The sequence below is a fragment of the Vicugna pacos genome, unplaced genomic scaffold (genome assembly GCF_048564905.1).
Source record: "Vicugna pacos unplaced genomic scaffold, VicPac4 scaffold_17, whole genome shotgun sequence".
Lineage (NCBI taxonomy): Eukaryota > Metazoa > Chordata > Mammalia > Artiodactyla > Camelidae > Vicugna > Vicugna pacos.
In genome coordinates, this window is record NW_027328738.1 from 568585 (window position 1) to 588515 (window position 19931).

At 38.4% G+C, this 19931-nt stretch overlaps 1 protein-coding gene across 6 annotated transcripts in view; it reads left to right on the forward strand.

The window, feature by feature from the left end:
• The window catches only part of LOC140692793 (uncharacterized), a 60858-nt gene that overhangs the window by 14663 nt on the left and 26264 nt on the right, over nt 1-19931 (forward strand). For 4 of the 6 annotated variants that reach the window (XR_012068374.1, XR_012068376.1, XR_012068373.1 and 1 more), the window contains exon 5: nt 6005-6139. The exons of the other annotated variants lie outside the window; for them this stretch is intronic. The gene's annotated coding sequence lies outside the window, so the exon portion shown is untranslated. The remainder of the gene's footprint in view (nt 1-6004; nt 6140-19931) is intronic. 6 annotated transcript variants of the gene reach the window in all.

Genomic DNA, 19931 nt, shown 5'->3' on the forward strand with positions numbered 1-19931 from the left:
GGAGCTGGGTGCAGGGAGCAAACACTGAGTTTCCTGGATCAGAGACCCAGCATAGCAGTCCAGCCCAGCAGTCCATATGATTCATATTTATGTCCCAGCAATATTAGCAGTGAGAGTCTGAAATGAATTTTGGGGACACTTGCAAACAGCTGTCATGATTACTAATGTGGGACACCAGGATTCTACAGTGTTTAGTTGGAAGCTGCGCACAACCAGTTCTTTTCCACTAAAGCCTCTTGTAATTGCTGGTCCCACATCCAGGCTGAGGAATCATCTCATGTGGTGTTTGGGAGGGAGATAAGTGGAGTCAGGACCCATGTTAAGGCTGGGTGGGTAATAATCTGGTGCTAGTACAGGAGAAAGGAAAGTAGGTCAGGTGGGAAGGAGAATGACTGGATTTAAATTTTGGTTCTTGAGTAAGCTAATTATATAACATCATGTCAAGTTTCTTTGTTGTTTATATTCCATGCGCTGTCACCGAATAACTACTGAATTGTGGGGACAAAAAGCCTGGGTTTTAGAATTGACCCTGCCCCCAACCTGCCAGAGTCCAGGTTCCTCTGGGTGTCCAAGGAGGGGGCTGAACCATCAGGTGTCCCTCCACTGCAGCAGTTTGGGCACTTGGTTGGCCTAAATTTTTTGCTGTGGAAGACTGGCTCGGTTGTAGGACATTAAGCATCTGCAAGGCTCTCACCAGGTACCCACGGTGGTCCTAGGACTGTGACATCCAAGCATTCCTTTCCACCCACATTTACAAATGACCCTCAGGGGGTTAGTATTAATCCTGGGTGAGAATTATGAAAAATTATATGGTACCTCCATCCCTTCTGGCAAGTGAGGGCCCCTTATTTACAAATGACCACGAAGTGTTAGCACCACATTTTATCAACAGAACACGTGAACACGTGGTGACAGTGATGCTCACCTGTTTGCTTCTGCTTCCCAGTGCAACTTCAGCCTATGTCAGAGGACCTCAGCTGCCCCAGCGAACAGGGCCTTCTGTACAGGGAATGGGCTCCTCCTCGAAGCACAGACAAGAAGCAGCCCTTAGATCTCCTCAGGTGAGCTGTTGTGGAGAGCACTCCAGTGGGAAGAGCTCAGGGTTGCCCTCACAGCATCTGAGTGTGACAGTCCTCCAAGAGTATTACCAACCAGGAAGCACACAGGAGCTCTGAGCTTTGTTGCCCCCAAGTTTTTACTGGAGGCTTTATTAAAAAGACATAATTTATTGGGTCACTACCAACATGGCTAACCCAAACCCTAATTGTAAGTCAAAACTTTCCTTAGCCCAAAACGCTGAGCCCCTTCATCTCCTGGTGGTCACTCACTTGTCACAAAGCTCAAAGCCCCACTCCTCTAATCACATGGTTGGTGTCTCTGACAGGCCAGTCCCCATCCTGAGTCGTCTCATGGACACAAGCCATCCAAGGGTCCACCATGAATTGCAAAGGCACTCCTACTTGGAAAATTTAAAGCCTTTAGGGGTTGTTCAGGAACTGGGATCAAAGACCTACCAAATTCTTCATTAAATAGTAGTAAATGTTCGATTTCACTTAAATTATAAAATAAGAGAGAAATTCTCACTGCTTTGCTGTATCTGATGTTTGACACCGGTTCACTACACCACGTGACTGTAATGTCGCGCTCAGCATGTCTTCTCAGAGCAGCAGTGCCGGCTGCTCCCCGGGAGATTATGCTGTTTGGGCAAGGCTACTGGGGGGAGGGAGGCCAAGGAGAACCGAGCAAACAAAAATAATCGGGCGAATAAGGAAAAAATGTAAGATTGAAAAGAAGGAATTAACACAGTTTTGAGATGGGAGGCTTGGGGGGAAGTGAGTCAAGAAAGCTATCTTTGAGTAGGTTACATGTGAGCTGAGATGGCGATAAGGAGGCTGGACTTTGAGGATCTGGGAAAATTCACCCCAGGAATAGAGGCAGCTTGTCCATTGGCCCCGAGGCACAAATGTACTCAGCAGGTTTGAGGAGATACTGGAGCCAGCGCTGGTGAGAGTGCTGAGACGCAAGGTTTAGAAGGGCTTCAGGAACATGGAAAGGAGTGTAGACTCTAAGTGCAGTGAGAAGCAGTCATGATAGTTTAAGCACTAAAGTAATTTTCTCTCACTCACAATTTTTCAAAGATAATGTGGAGAATGAATTGCAGGGATCCAGGAAGCAGGGAGGCCGGGTAGGAGGCACTTGGAGTGGGCCAGATGAGAGATGGTGGGAGCCAGGGAGGAATGCGTTTGGGGAGTGGAGCTGACAGGATGCAGTTATGTGCTGGCTGTGGATGGTGAGGAGAAGAGGAGGGTCAAGTTAGCCCCAGGTCGGCCTGGAGCCAGGTGCCTGTTCTTTCTCATCTCAGTGCCCCATGCAGGTGCACCTACTTTGGCAAACCTCTTAACTTTCAAAATGAAGGTTTTATAACACGGAAGTCTTTGTGTTTGTTTCACATTTTTTGGAAAGATTCAAACATGTACAGAAGTAGAGAGAACAGCACAGCCAGCCTGCCTGTATCAGTCACCCAGCTCCAGAATTATAAACTCAGAGTCACTGTTGTTGCACCTTTCATCTCCACCTCCTCCCTTCCCCCACTATGGGATCATTTTGAAGACAATCCTACATAGCTTAACCTTTCATTAGTGATATGACATGGTCTCTTTCTAATACAATTGGAATATTCCTTTTTTTTTAAGGGTTACAAAATAATTCCCTGATTGTCACAAAAATACACTTTTAAGTAGTTTTGGGGTTGAAGTCAGGATCCAGAATAGGTTCAGACATTGCAGCTAGCATATCTCTCAAGTGGGTTCTAATCTATAATTTTCCTGTTTCTCATTTTCCTTGAAATTTCTGAGGGGTTCCTCTATTTCCTGTTTGTCTGATTTCATTCTCCCCTGTGGTGTTAGACTTGTTTCTACATCCTATGTATTGGCTTTAGCTAAGTGATTTGATCCTCCCCTAAAATCTTGATCTGATTGAGGTTCAACTTTGTGCAAGAATACTTGTTCTGTGAAGTTTTGTACTCCTGTCATAAGGTACATATTGTCCAGTTAACTCTTTTTTGGTGACAGCAGTCAATAATGATTGTCACCCGGGATCATTATTTCATAAGGGATTTTATTTCATGTGGTCATACTCTTATTTTCTCCCTCAATTATCAGCAGGATCACAGACATGAAGAGGCACTTTCTCATTAACCAGTGTATCGTGTAGAACACAGTTTTAAGAGGATGTTTGTACATATGTAAATATTTAAAGTTGATACATTTTTCTTTTCTTTTAATTTTCTTTTTCTAATGGAGGTACTGAAGATTGAATCTAGGACCTTCTGCATGCTGAGCACACACTCTGGCACTGAGTGTACCCCATCCCCCTTGAGATTAATGTTTATATGATATTTTCCTTCTGTTATTTTTGTTTTATGTTACACAGAATTTGACTGCAGGGCAATGGGTTTGATGGCTCTTTAATCATTCTTTATGGGCTTTTGGGGTTTGTGTGTGTGTTTGTGTTTGTAAAGAAAACAATTTTCCCACTAGTTTAAGTATGTTTTACTAAGGAAAATATGTTGATCTGTTCCCTGCTCCTGGTCCATGTGTTCCCTTTGTTGCTTCCCACTAGTGACCCCTTGATCTCTGTGACAAGACTAGCATGTCTTTAATCCAGGTTGAAGGAGATCTGAAGAGATTTATTCAAGGAGATGAAATTTGAAGACAATGTATTGGAAAGTATTGAGAAAGTTATTCATTAGGAGAAGGTCTGGGGTTGAATTGTTATGTGCACAGAAATCTAAGCTATGAACCACCAAGACAATTATTAACTCCAGGGAAAACAAAGTAGGGAAGGAAAAAGTAAGGCTAGCAGACAACTTGCTACACCTGTGAACAGTCTGTACAGAGTCCTAATAATGTAAAGCAAGGATACTGAGCTGATCAAAATTATAATGTAATTGTATCAAAAGTTTGGAAGAATGAAGGTTTGGGTGTGTAGATGAGATGGTGTTTGAAAGAGAGCTGAATCCTCATTTTCCAAAATAGAAAGTTAAATAGGTGATACATAAAGATGAAAAAGTCTGTAGGCTGTGTTACAAGGATATTAGTCAGAGATAGGGAGTAATTATTCTAAAAGTCAGCAGTAGGAGCTGAACGTGGTTGCTTCTGGCCAGGAAATGGGGCGTTTGTTGGGAACTGCTCCTTTTTACAATCGGTTTTCGAGAACAGTTTGACTATTTAATGAATGTGTGGTATAAATTTGATAAAAGGAAATCAAAGCTGAATTTTGAAAAATTGATGTTAAGAATTGGGGTGTTTTTGACAGAGAGAGATAACAATTAGACAAAACTACATTTGAAGGGATCCTCATTATTCCTAGCATTTCAGCAAGGACTAGGATGCAGGCATCTGTTTAAGGTTCAAAAATTCTTTCTGACCTTCTTGCCGACATGTAACCTTTGGAAGTAATGAACACTCCGTCACTGTAAATATCCAGGCAGAGGCTGCCTGACCAGCTCTCTAACTGTAGCAGGGTGTGTTTACCATTGGCCAGTTGGAGCAGGCAACTTCTAACATTCTTTCAGTTTTGAATGTGGCATTTTCAGGACGGATAGTTGATAAGTATTTATTACAAAAAGCTTAACAAGAAAGAGTCCAATACACCTCAAACCCATTGCCAGGGTTTTCTCTGCCAGATACCATCCTGAGCCTGCCATCTGTGAGCCAGGCCACAAAGCCCAGTCACATGAGAATGAACACACTTTGTCACTCCTATCTGATTTGGCATTGGGCTCAGCCCTTTTCCCCATGGGATGGTCCAAGCCCAGGTCTCTGATGATGGAGCTGGTCTCACAGCAGCCCTGTGAGCGCTGGTCCAGCCCAAGGGGGTTCCTGCGTGAAGTTTCCCAGGACTACAGGCTTTCCTCTGAGCTGAGTCCCCCCTAGCGGGAAGCTCCAGCCTGAGCCGGAAGCCTCAGAGAGAACTCAGAGCTGAGGGAATCCACAGGTTTTACCCAGCACTGCCTAGTCAGCAGTGAGCCAGTTGAGGGAATTATCAGCAAAAGCAAGACACACCTGAGCCGCCGTCTCATTGTTCCGCCTCAACCCTAAACCCTCTGTGTCTGCCTGTCTGTGTCTGTCTCCGTCTCCCTGTCAGGACCAGCCTGGCACCGCTTCATGCTCTGCCTCCTTTCTTCTAATCTTGCCTCCCTGGCCTGTTCCATCTACTCCAGATTAACTGAGAAACATTGAAGGGTTTTTAAAACCTAGGAACAACAGTCGTGCTAGATACAAAGAATACAGGGCAGTACCTTCCTCAGTCACATCCCTCCTGCCCTCTCCCATTCCCACAATGAGTTTTATAAATATTTTGTCAGACAGACATTGCACTCCCAGTTGTTATTATTATCAGCCATTTCCTTATTATCTGTGGTTTACGATTCATTTGCTCCAGGGAAGTTCCCGAGATAAGGCAGGAGCAGATGACTGAGCCAGTTGTTGGTGTCCACTGTGTGAAGCCTGTTAAGAATGATCTTTGGGGGGATTTGTTGAATGTGCCAGACTGTCCAGTGAGTGGTGATGATCCCCTGCAACTGCTCTGGAGTCGGCCTCGTCCCCTCCATTGCTCTTTTCTCATTTATCTCTCATCAGCAGGTGAACCAGTGATCAGTACTTCTATGATATGTAAAACATTTCTTATTTCACGGTAGAATTTCGGGGCTGCTATAAAAAGGCATATGTTTTAAGTGTGAATTGTCAGAGGTTTAAACGTAAAGCCACCTTGATTTAGAATCAGAAATTAATATGATGGAGGGAGGGTATAGCTCAGTGGTAGACTGCATGCCTATCATGCATGAAGTCCTGGGTTCAATCCCCAATGTGTCCATTTAAAAAATAAAGAAATAAACCTAATTATGACCCCCCAAAAAACAAAGAAAAAAGAAATTAACATGAGGATGAAGCTACAGAGTGATTATATGTGTCTTCTGAAACTTCCTTCTGTCTTTCTGCAGGAAATTCTATGGGAAGAAGGTCTGAATCTTCTTTGCTTGGCTGGGCTATTACACTCAGATGCTCCTCCTGGCAGCAGTCGTGGGGGTGACTTGCTTTCTGTATGGATATTTTAATCAACATAACTGTACCTGGAGGTAATTTCTCTTTATTCCTTGTTACCGTGCTTACTTAACTTAGAATGACATTCTCCAGGAGCATCCATTTTGCTACAAATGGCCTATATTGTCAGTATTTATGGCCGAGTAGTATTCCATTTTATAAATATACCACTTCTTTAGCCAGTCATCCGCTGATGGACATTTAGGCTGTCTCCATGTCTTGGCTATTGTAAATACTGCTGCTATGAACATTGGGGTGCAGGTGTCATCTTGAAGTAGGGTTCCTTCAGGATATATGCCCAGGAGTGGGATTCCTGAGTCACATGGCAAGTCTATTCGTAGTGTTTTGAGGAAACTCAATACTGTTTTTCACAGTGGCTGCACCAAACTGCATTCCCACCAGAAGTGTAGGAGGTTCCCGTTTATCCACAACCTCTCTAGCATTTGTCATTTGTGGATTTTTGAATGATGGCCATTCTGACTGCTTTGAGGTGATACCTCATTGTACTTTTGATTTGTGCATCTCTAATAATTAGTGATATTGAGCATTTTTTCATGTGCCCATTGATCATTTGTATGTCTTCATGGGATAATTGCTTGTTTAGGTCTTCTGCCCATGTTTGGATTGGGTTATTTGGTTGTTTCTTATGAAGTCATATGAGCTGCTTATATATTCTGGAGATCAAGCCTTTGTCAGTTTCATTTGCAAAAATGTTCTCCCATTCTGTAGGTTGTCTTTTTTTTTACTTATGGTGTCCTTTGCTGTACAGAAGCTTGTAAGTTTCTTAAGTCCCATTTGTTTATTCTTGCTTTTATTTCTATTGCTTGGGTAGACTGCCCTAAGGGAACATTTCTGAGATGTATGTCAGATATTTTGCCTGTATTTTCTTCTAGGATGTTTATTGTATCTTGTCTTATGTTTATCTTGCTGAAGAGACCGTCTTTATTCCATTGTATATTCTTGCCTCCTTTGTCGAAGATTAGTTGACCAAAAGTTTGTGGGTTCATTTCTGGGCTCTCTATTCTGTTCCATTGGTCCATATGTCTGTTTTGGTACCAATACCACGCTGTCTTGATGACTAACTCTACAGTATTGTCTGACGGCTGGGAGAGTTATTCCTCCAGCCTCTTTATTTTTCTTCAGTAATGCCCTGGAAATTCTATGTCTTTGATGGTTCCATATAAATTTTATTGTGATTTGTTCTAGTTCTATGAAATATGTCCAGGGTAATTGCATAGGGATTGCATTAAATCTGTAGATTGCCTTGGGGTGTGTGACCATTTTAACAGTATTGATTCTTGCAATCCAAGAGCATGGGATACCTTTCCATTTTTTAAAGTCTTCTTTAATTTCCTTCACCAGTGGTTTATAGTTTTCTGTGTATAATTCTCTCACGTCTGTGGTTAGATTTATTCCTACTTATTTTATTACTTTGGGTGCTATTTTAAAGGGGATTGTTTCTTTACTTTCTTTTTCTGTTGATTCATCATTTGTGAAAAGAAATGCAACTGATTTTTGAACATTAATCTTGTAACCTGCTTCCTTGCTAAATTCTTCGATCAGCTCTAGTAGTTTTTGTGTGGAACTTTTAGGGTTCTCTATATATAATATCATGTCATCTGCATATAGTGACACTTTTACCACTTCTTTTCCAATTTAGACCACTTTTACTTCTCTTACTTGCCTGATTGCTGTGGCCAGGACTTCCAAGGCTATGTTGAGTAGGAGTGGTGATAGTGGGCATCCTTTTCTTGTCCCAGATTTTAGTGAGAAGCCTTTGAGTTTTTCACCGTTTAGTGCTATGCTGGCTGTAGGCTTGTCATATATATCTTTTATGATGTTGAGATATGCTCCCTCAATACCCACTTTTGTGAGAATTTTTATCATAAATGGGTGTTGAACTTTATCAAAAACTTTTATGCATCTATTGAGATGATCATGTGGTTTTTGTCCTTTCTCTTGTTGATGTGAAGTATTACATTGATTGATTTGCATATGTTGAACCACCCTTGTTTCCCTGAGATGAACCCCATTTGAGCATGATGTATAATCTTTTTTATGTTCTGTTGGATTCTATTTGCTAGTATTTTGGTAAGGACCTTTTGCATCTGTGTTCATCAGTGATATTGGTCTGTAATTCTCTGTTTTGGTGGTGTCTTTGCCTGGTTTTTGTATCAGGGTGATGGTGGCTGCATAGAAAGTGTCTGGGAATATTCCTTCTTTTCAATCTTCTGGAAGAGTTTGGAAAGGACTGGTATGAGTTCTTTTTTGTGTGTGTGTTAAAATTCCCCGGTGAAGCTGTCCACTACTGGACTTTTATTTGTAGGGAATTTTTTTTTATTGTTTATTCGATTTCATTCCTAGTGATCAGTTTGTTCAAGTGGTCAGTTTCTTCTTGATTCAGACTTGGTGGTCTGTATGTTTCCAGAAACTTGTCCATCTCCTCTAGGTTATCCATTTTTTTCCATGTAGTTTTTCATGATATTCTCATATGATATTCAGTATTTCTATGTTATTTGATGTAATTTCTCCATTTTCCTTTCTTATTTTGCAAATTTGTGTTCTCTCTTTTTTCTTCTTTGTGAGTTTGGCCAGAAGTTTGTCGATTTAATTTACTCTTTCAAAAAACTAGCTTTTGGTTTGAATATTTTTTTATTTTTTTAATCTCTATTATTTTTATTTCCTCCCTGATCTTTAATGTTTCCTTCCTTCTGCTGACTTTTGGGTGTTTTTGCTCTTCTGTTTCTAGTTCTTTTAACTGGTGGGTTAGATTGTATATTTGATATTGTTCTTATTTGAGGAAGGCCTGTATCGCCCTAAACTTTCCTCTTAGCACTGCTTTTGCTGCGTCCCAAAAGTTTTGTGTGGTTGTGCTTTCATTTTCATTTGTCTCAAGGTATTCTTTAATTTCAGCTTTGATTTCATCATTGACCCATTGGTTTTTTAATAGCACGTTGTTTAATCTCTATGCTTTCCTTTTTTTCTCTTTTGTTTCTCCTTAGTTGATTTCTAGTTTCAATGGCATTGTTGTCAGTAAAGTTGCTTGAGATAATTTCTATGTTCTTAAAATTGTTGAGGCTTATTTTGTGACCAAGTACATGATCAATCCTAGAAAATGTTCCACACGCACTTAAAAAGAATATATATCCTATTTTAGGGTGTTGTAATGCTCTGAAAATATCCACTAAATCTAATTTTTCTATTGTATCATTTAATTTCTCTGTTGCCTTCTTTATTTTCTGTCTGGAAGATCTGTCTAGTGATGTTAATGTGGTGTTAAAATTTCTGACAATGATTGTATTCCCATCAATTTCCCCCTTTATCTTTGTTAGTAGTTGTTTTATGTACTTAGGTGCTCATGTTGGGTGCATATATACTAATGATTGTAATATCCTCATCTTGTATTGCTCCCTTAATCATTATAAAATGTCTTTATTTATCTTTCTTTATGGCCCTTGTTTAAAGTCTATTTTGTCTCAAATCAGTACTGTTACATCTGCTTTTTTGGCATTTCCAGTTGCATGGAATATCCTTTTCCGTCCATTCACTCTCAATCTATATGTGTCCTTCTCCCTAAAGTGTGTCTCTTGTATGCAGTGTATTGAAGGTTCTTGCTTTATTATCCAGTCTGCCACTCTGTCTTTTGACTGGAGGATTTAGTCCATCATTTACAATAATTAATGATAGATGAGTGTTTATTGCTATTTTGAACTTATTTTTGCAGTTGATTTGGTATTTCTTCTTTGTTCCTTTCTTCTTCCTTTTGTGGTATGGTAACTTTGTTTTGTATCATCTTGGATTGTATTTAGTTTTTGTGACTCACTTGTAAGTTTTTGGCTTGTGGTTACACTTTTTTGTAAGTTTGTTAACCAATTACTGTAACTGTGTGTACTAAACAGATAGAAATGTAATCTCAAACCCATCCTATGGAGAATACAATATTTAAAAAAAAAGAAGAAGGAAGAAAAAATACTCTATATTTTCTTGCTTCCCTCTCCCACTCAATGATTTAGATATCTTCTTTTACAGTTTCATGTTTATTCTATTTGTAATTCATGGTAGTTATCACCTTTCCAGTTATGAGTTCTCATTCCTGTAGCATCCTGCTTCTTTTCTATTTAGAGTAGACCTTTCAATATTTTTTTGCATGGGTTTAGTGTTGCTAAAGTCTTTTAGTTTTTGCTTCTCTGTGAAATTCTTTATCTCTCCTTCTATTCTAAAGGATAGCCTTGCTGGAGAAAGTATCCTAGGCTGCATCCTTTTTTTCATTAAGAACTTTGAATATATCTTGCCACTTCCTTCTGGCCTATAGTTTTTCTGTAGAGAAATCAGCTGAGAGCCTTCTGTTGTAACTCACTCTTTGTTTTTCTCTTGCTGCCTTTAGGATCATTTCTTTATCCTTCAGTCTGGCCATCTTGATTATGATATGTCTTGGTGTGGGTCTCTTTAGGCTCTTCCTGTTTGGGAACCTCTGAGCCTCCTGTGCTTGGGTGTCTGAATCCTTCTTTAGGTTTGGGAAGTTTTCAGTCATGATTTCTTTAAATACCTTTTCCATCCCCTTTGTTCTTTCTTCCCCTTCTGGAACCCCTATTATGCATAGATTGGCATGCTTTATATTATCAGATAGGTTCCTTATATTGCTTTCATTGTTATATATTTGTTTTTCTCTCAGCTGTTCTGATTGGGTGCTTTCTGTTGTCCTGTGTTCTAGGTCACTTATTCGTTCCTCTGCATTATCTAGCCTGATTTTTACAGCCTTTAGGTCAGATCTCATTTCAGCCAATTAATTTACCAATTCTAATTGGCTCTTCTTTATAGCTACTATTTTGTTTTTGACATATTTTATGTCTCTAAACACTATCTCTTTTAGTTCCTTCAGTAATTTGATCACTTCTTTTTTGAAATCTTGATCTAGTAGGCCATCAATGTCTATTTCATTGATCATTCTTTCAGGGGATTTCTCTTGCTCTTTTAATTGGGAATACTTCTGCTTTTTCATACTGCTCATATCTCTCTGGCACTGTGGCTTAAGGAGTATCAGTTATCTATTGTGGTCCTTAAAGGAGTTTATTTATTTATCTATCTAAAGCCTATGTGGAAATAAAACTTAAAAACGAGAGAGAGAGAGAATTTTAAAAAAATGGAGGAAAAGAATGTTTGAAAACAGTGTATAATCAACAATAGAAGAGCAAGTAGAAGCAGAATAGCAGTCGAGTTGAGATGTCTTTTTAAAGCCTTAATAAAATGAAGAAAAATATCAAGACACAATATTTAAAACCTGTGAATAATCAATAACAGATCAAAACCAAGAGAATTAAAAATGAAATGAGAACTGTAAATGTATAGAACTATTTAAAAACTAAGGATTAAAAAGGTAACAGAAAATAAAACAGGTATAAAAAGATTTAAAAAACAAAGATGCATTCTCCTAGAGACTCTTAATGGTTTTATTGAGAGGTCTTTGTGTCTTTGCCCTGTTTCACAAAATCAGCTTGCTCTCTTGGCCCCCTCGTCTGTGCTACTCACAGTGTCCGTCAGCAAGAATATCGTGCACCTCCAACACTGGGTCAGGTGCTGCTCTCCTTCGTGGTGGGCAGGTGGGTTACTCCCCCTCCAGAAGCCACAGTCAGTGCTGTGCCAGTTGCTCCATAGGTGGGCTCAGCTTCAAGAATAACAGCTTTATGTAGGTATAATTCACATACCATAAAATGCAGCATTTGAAAGTGTGCATTAGTGTTTTAAGTACATTTCAGGGCTTTGTAAACATCACTCCCAAAAGGAACTGGTACCCTTTAGTAAGTCAGTCCCTAACCTTCCTTTTCCCTTAGCCCCCAGCAGCTACCACTCTACTTTCTGCCTCTATGGATTTGCCTGTTCTGGGCATTTCATATAAGTAGAACCGTACAGTATGCTGCCTTATTTGATTGTCATCTTTCATTTAGTGTGACGTAGTCTAGACTCATCCATGGTGTAGCATATATCAGTACCCAAATTCCTTTTTGTGTTCAAATAATATGCCATTGTTATAAATACTCCACATTGCTTATCCATCCATCAGTTGATGATGAATAATTCTGCTGTAAATGCTCATGGACAAGTTTTTGTGTGAACACATATTTTCAGTTCTCTTGAGGATATATCAGAAAATGGAATTGCTGGGATTTATTCTACTTTTAAAATTTTGAGGAATTGCTAAAGTAGTTTTTATAGTGACTGCACCATTTTATATTTCCAGTAGTAATGTATGAGGAGTCCAGTTTCTCCACATCCTAATCAACACTTTATTACTGGGTTTATAGATACATATTTATATATCCTATATCATATATATTTGTCATCCTTGTTGGTATGAAGTGGCATGTCATTGTGCTTTTGATTCTGTTTCCCTAATGCCTACTGATGTTGAACATCTTTTTATGTGCTTATTTCCCATTCGTATGTTTTTTTGGAGAAACATCTATTTAAATTCTTTGCCCATTTTAATTGTATTTGTCTTTGTATTGTCACGTTTTAAGTCTTCTTTGTCTATTCTGGATAAAAGTCCCTTATCAGGGAAAATATTGGAAATAATTTCATCCATCCTGTGGATTGTCTTCTTACTTTCTTGATGAAGCCCTTTGAAGCACAGAAGTTTTTAATTTTACTGAAGTCCAGTTTACTTGATTTTTTTCTTTTGTTGTTTGTGCTTTTGGTGTCATATATTACAAGTATTTGTAATCCAAAGTCCTGAAGATTTTCTCATTGTTCATTTTCTAAAAGTTTTATATTTTCAGGTCTGTGATTTATTTTCAGTTAACTTTCATAAATGGTGTTAAGATAAAAGTTCAGTTTTCTTTCTTTCCAGGTGTATGTGCAGGCGTTCCAGCATCATTTTTCTAAAGATTATTTTTTCCCCATTGGATTGTCATGGCACCTTTGTCAAAAATTATTTGGCTACGTGTAAGAGATTGTTTATGGACTCTCAGTTCTTTTCTCTCAATCTATTTGTCTGTCCTATATGCAAGTACCACACTGTGTGGGTTAGTTTTGTTAGTGAGTTTTGAATTTGGAAACTTGAAATCTTTGTTCTTTTTCAAGATTGTTTTGACTATTCTGGGTATCTTGCATTTCCATATTAGTTTTAGGATCAGCTTGTTCATTTCTGCCAAAAAGCCAGAGTTGCATTGCATCTATAGGTCATTTTGAGGACAATGGCCATCCTAACAATAATAAGGCTTCTGATCCATGAACACAGAAGAGCTTTCCATTTATTTTAGGTCATTTTTAACTTCTATCAGTAGTATTTTAGTTTTCTATATACATGTTTCAGACATTTTTCTCAGTATTCCACATATTTTTCTTAATATTCCTAAGTATTTTATTTTTTTTGATGCTATTGTAAATGAAAATGTTTCCTTCATTTTATTTTTACATTATTCTCTGCTGTTGTATAGAAATATAATTACTTTTTTATATATTGATTTGTGTCTTACAATTTTGGTCAGACTGGGTTATTAAATATAATAGGAATTTTTTTCTTTACTCTCTTTATTTTCCTTTGTCAATTCCTTGTGATTTTAATATATAATATCATGTCATCTGGAATCAAAACAGTTTTATTTCTTTCTTTCTAATCTAGATGCTTTATTTTCTTTGTTTGCTTTGACTTGAACCTCTAGTACAATGTTGATTGTGTGAGGAAATATTTCAGTCTTTCAACATTATGTATGATCTTTGCTCCAGGTTTTTCATAGTTGTTCTCTGTCAAATTGAGGAAGTTCTCTTCTATTTCTAGTTTTTATACATTTTTTCTATTAATATGGCATATTACATGAATTGACTTATGTATGTTGAACTCCCTTTGCATACCTGGATATATCCCACTTAATTGTGGTCTATTTTATATGTTACTGGATTGGATTTGCTTGTATTCTGTTGAGGATTTTTGCATTTATATTCATAAGAGATAGTCTTTAGTTTTCTTGTGATGCCTTTGTCTGGTTTTGGTATCAGTGTGTACTAGTATCATTGAATAAATTGGGAAGTGTTCCCAACTCTTTATTTTTAGATGAGATTGTGAAGCATTGTTTTCTTTTTTTTGTTTGTTTTTTCTTTAAGTAGTTGATGGAATTCACCAGCAAAGCCATACGGGCCTAGCATTTCCTTGTAGGAATGTTTTGGATTACTATTTTCATCACTAATTACTGTAGGATTATTTGAGTTTTCTATTTCTCCTTGAATTAGCTTCAGTCATTTATGTCCTTCTAGGAATTTATCAATTTCATCTAAATTATCTCATTTATTGGCTATATAATTATCCACAATATTCCCTTATATTACTTGTTATCTTTGTAAGGGCAGTAGTGACATCCTTCCTTTCATTTCTCATTTTAGTAATTTGAATCCTCTCTTTTTTTTAATACTAGCTAAAAATTTGTCAATTTTGTTGATCTTTTCAAAGAAGCAACTTTTCTTTTTGTTTATTATTCTCTGTTGTTCATCTATTCTCTATTCCATTTATTTCTGCCTTTAGTATTTTGATTAGAATGTTTAATTCATTTACATTAATGTAATTTCTTATCAGGTTGAAGGTACATCTGCTATCTGCTTTCTATATGTCTTTTTTTATCCATTCCTCTATTACTACACTTTTTTGTTTAAAGTAGGCATTTTCAAGTGTTCCATTTTAATTTGTTATTTATTTTATCTTTTTTCCTCCTCCTCCTCCTTCTCTTCCTCCTCCTTACTTCTCCTCCATTGCCCAGAAGATTATAATTAACATCTTGTTTTAAAGCAATCTAGTTCACATGAATGCCAACTTCATTTCAGTAGTGCACCAAAACTTTGCTTTGGTATCAATCTTTTCCCTCCCCCTCCTCATGCTGTCACTGTCTTACAAATTACACCTTTATGCATTTATAAGCACATCTACACAGTTTCATAAGTATTGTTTTATGCAGTTGTCCTTTACATCAAATACAACCAAGCATTTACATGTAATACTCGATTTATACTGTTTTATTTTTTTACTCATGTAGTAGTGATCTTTATTTTTCAGGTGAGTGTCCTTTCATTTACACCTGCTGGATTATCCTTAGTATTTCTTGTAGGGCAGGCCTGTTAGCAATGGATTCTTTCAGATTTTGATTTTGTAGCAGTGTCTTAATTTCTCCTTTAATTTTTTTAAAGAATCATTTTGCTGGCTATAAAATACTTGGTGACAGTCTTTTCCTTTTATCACTTTGACGATACCGTCCTACTGCCTTCTAGTCTCCATGGTTTTTGATGAGAAATCAACTGTCTTACTGAGGAGCCTTTCTATATGTTGAGCCACATTACTCTTTCTGCTGTCAAGATCCTTTGTTCTTCTGTTTTGACACACTGAGTCTGATGTGCCTATTTTAGATGTCTCTATGTTTATACCACGTGGAGTTTGTTGAGCTGCTGGGATGTACAAATTAATGTTTTCATCAAATTTGTGAAGTTTTCAGCTATTATTTCTTTATTTATTCTTTCTGCCCCTTTTATTCTCTCCTACCTTCTGGCGCTCCCATTATGTGTGTATTGGTATTGTTGATGATGTCCCACCTATCTCTGACACAGTGTTCATTTTTTTTCATTCCTTTTTCTTTCTGATCCACAGACTGCATAATCTCAGTAGTTTTAATTTAACTGACTTTTTCTTCAACAAGTTCATATCTACAGAGAAACCTCTTATTGAAGTTTACATTTTAGTCATTTTATTTGTATTTCTAGAATTTCTGGTTGGTTTTAAAATATAAATTTTATTTATTGATATTCTCTGTACAATGAGATGTTCACATAATTTAATTCTTTAGGCATGGTTTCTGTTAGTTTTTTGAACATATGTGTAATTGCTTATTTATGTCTTTGTCTAGTAAGTCCAGTGTCTGGGCTTCCTCAGGGAGTTTCTATTGACTACTTTTTCCCCTGTTATGGCCAAACTATTCTGTTTCTTCATACATTTTGTAATTTTCTTTTGAAAGCTGGACATTTAAAATATTACATTGTGGCAGATCTGAAAGCCAGATTTTCCTCATCTCAAGGGTTTATTGTTGCTTCCATTGTCATTGCTGCTGCAGCTATTTATTTAGTTACTTTCCTGAACAAATTCTGTAAAGTCTGTATCCTTTATCATGCATGGCCATGAGATCAGTGTGTGTGAAGAATGCCTAGTTGTCATCACTATAATAATGATTGGACAGTGATTTCTTTCAATGCCTGGAGCCAATCATTTGAGCTGTTGCCCGGTGGCTGTGTGTCTGCGTGCTGAGGGATGCCCTCAGCAACGGCAGGCAGTCTGCAGCTCTTCCATAGCCTTTAGTTCTTGCTTATGCAGAACCTCAAGTTCAGCCAGAGTTGAAGGCTTAAGATTATCTCAGATTTTCCTTGCCCTGTGCCACACATGTGTACGGCCTTCTACAATTCTCAGAATTTTTTGGAGCTTTTTAACCCTACCTTCACCCCCAGAACGTCTCATTACCCAATTTTGCCTTCTAAATTTCCTAGTCAGCATCTAGTTAGCCTCTACTGGTACCATTGCCTCAGGCAGTTGTAATGTTAAATACTCACTGCTGATTGTTTTCCACAAACACTCTGGGGACAGGCTGTTGCACAGCATGAGTTTGTGAAAGGTCAAATAGTGACAGCTCTCTGGGGGCGGATTTTTTGGGTAACTTTAAATCACTTCTGCCCCTACCTTGATTGTGAGACTATTGCTTTTAAAGGCCACCATTTAGGTGTGGATACAGGGATGGGGTAGATCAAGTTACAATACCACAAAACTCACTATCTTTATGGAGATTTAGCTGTTTTTTTTTCTCAAATAAAGACTCCCTGGATTGCTGGAAGTCTTGGTTTAATTTCCAGAGTTCTACAGAGGTTAATTTTGACAAATTTTGCCATTGTCATTGCTTCATAGAGGAGTAAGTTTTCCAAGATATTTCCTCAGATATTCTAGAAGTGTATCCCATTTGCATTTGTGTTTAACTGAGTTACTTGCAAGACTAACTAATTCTATAGCTCCAGCCCCATTCACATAAGAGTCCACCTGCATGGCTTCTCCTACAGGGAGCAGTGTGCAACCTGTTGTCAGATTGTTGTTTTTCTTATTAAAGTGTAGGGGTATTTAAAAATATGCTCATGAATAGCCTTTTGTCATTTTTACAAGTTATGAAACTTCCACTAGTCTGTGGCTATTTTTTCCCCTCACTTTTCGTTGCTTTGATGAAATTCTCACTTTTAAGAATTTTCAGTATAGCAGTTTGTGGATGCTGATCACACGGGTGAGGCATTTAACTACTGTCTAAACCTCAGTCTTTGCTCTGATTCACTGTCTAAAGCATCTGAACACATCTACTGAACACCGTATACCAATGGATGCTGGCAGCCCTAATTAAAAAAATGCTTTTTAAGTAAAGCAAAAAAATATTAACTTTGACACTGGAAAAGACAAATCTCAAATTTCCTTGCTGATCTTGCTTTCTGTGATCATGAGCTACATCATGTTTTTAGAGCCGACAGGCATATTAAGCTACTGATTTTATTTCATCAGATTTTAGAATACAGAACACATTTCAGACCCACTTATAGCACCATATGTGTATCTTTAAGGATATGTACATATGATGATGTCTTTATTATAAGTACCTTATTTTAAGTACCTACTGCTGTGCACCTCATTAAGGAAAGCTTGAAACTGCAGTACTTAAATTTTTCATATCACCATCATCCCATAGCATCTCTTTTGCACTTAGATGTTGTGTGGCAGAGTATTCTTCTGCTCCCTAGAAATGATCAATTTTGAAGGGGAAAAAAAACCCTCCTCAAATAAATATACTTCAAATCACACACTTATCTGAACAATGGCCACCATTTTAGTCCACACCAATCCATCTACTCATACTGACTCAGAGTCCTCAACATAGACAATCCACCCCCTGAAGTCAGGATCCTCAGCACACGTTCTATCCCCTCCCCATTCCTTGTTGATTCTGACATACTTTTGTCCAACGCGTCCTGCCCCGTCTCTTCGCTGCCTGACTGCAGTTTTTAATTTTTACCTTTGAGTTCCAGGCTGCGCCTAGTGATTTCCAGAAAAACACCAGACACCTGGCTCATCAGGAGGGGTGGGGAGGATTTCAGAAAGCTGTTAACCTAACTTACTTGCAGATAAGTGAGTGGCTATTGTGAGCAATCCTTCTAGATATCTGCCATGCCGACTGCATCCACCCCAGCAAAATAACGTAGCTCCTCCAACCACCTCTGCCTCCATTCATCTGGGTTTCTGCTTTCAGTGACACTCAGATGCTGCTGATGGGCATTATATATATATATATATTTTAATTGAAGTATAGTCAGTTACAATGTGTCAATTTCTGATGTACAGCACAATGTTCCAGTCCTCCATATTCACATATATATGTATGAATTCCTTCTCATATTTTTTTACTTAAGTTTATTACAAGATATTAAATATTGTTCCCTGTGCTATATAGAAGAAATTTAGTTTTTTAAGCTATTTTTATATATAGTAGTTAATATTTGCAAATCTCAATCTCTAATGGGCATTTTTAAAGCCACATCTGGAACCCTTGTTGCAGAAGAGTCTGAGAAATATATTTTCAACCTCATAGCCTTTTGGTTAGGAAGTTGGAATAAAGGCTGAGCTGGCTCACCTTACTTGTCTGCCTTTATGAGTAAAGGGGTCTGGAGTTTCAAGGCCCAATGAAATGTCCCAGCCCTTCAGCAGCAAACTCTTAAAGCAACCAAAATGCTCCCATCTACCAGAGCATGACTTGTCCTTAGACACTGCTGGACATAACCACTGACGCTGTCTAAGGCATCGTCTTCATCTGGTGCACACTTTCTTTAGATGTGTAATATCCTGATTAACAGGACAACTGGTTTGGATTCCCAAGGTCACAGGCAGCCTTCTGCCTGACTTTGGTATATATGTGTTCATTAAAGAGTCCTCTCTCACATCAGCTAGAGCTGCCTGGTGTGTGGTTTGCCAGAGAATGTGGGTGCAGTGCTCCCCACCAAAGTCCTACCAGTTGTTTTATTGCAGGAAGAGAGAGAGCAAAAGAGACAGAACACGAAGTTCTTGTCCAGCCTCAAACACAGTCACCCCCGCCCAGGGCTCTTGCTCTGGGACACACAGAAGTGCAGGTTAGCAGCGATGTGGCCCCGGTGTACTCCAAAACATGGTGTGGTTGTACTGGGCTATCTGTGTCTTTCATGGGCCCTGCAAAGTTCTCGGCTTCGTGAAATGGGGAACTAAGGAACTCCCACCCATGGCTGTAGCTCCCAGGGTTTGCACCCTTACGGGTTTTGAGGATTTACTGGCAACTCATTCTTTTTCACCGGGTCATTTCTCGGTTACAGGGTAGTCCTGTGACTTCCTTATCAGAACTGCTCCATAAATTCGGGATTTAGAGAAAGATGCCATTTTAGCCTGTAAGTTCAAGTTCAGGGAGGAGGAGGAAGACAGCACAGATCAGAATTGCTGTTTTCCTTTTTTTATTATTGTTTTCATAAGGCATCTCCTGTTGTCAAATAGACACTGAGCAAATGAATGACTGTTACACTCCCATTTGAAGGATGAGGAAAATGACACTCAAGGAGAGGAGGCAAACTTCCTGAGGTTCCAAAGACAAAAAGGGATGAGCACAAAATAAGATCCCTGCAAATTTCTTGGCTGCCATCAGCCTTTATGTCAATGACAGAGTGCCGTGTGTAGTAGTAAAGTTGTAGCGTGCTTTCAAAAGGGTGCAGATGTCCTTGTTTTGTTGATACAATCACACTGTTTTGTCTGGGACTCTGAAA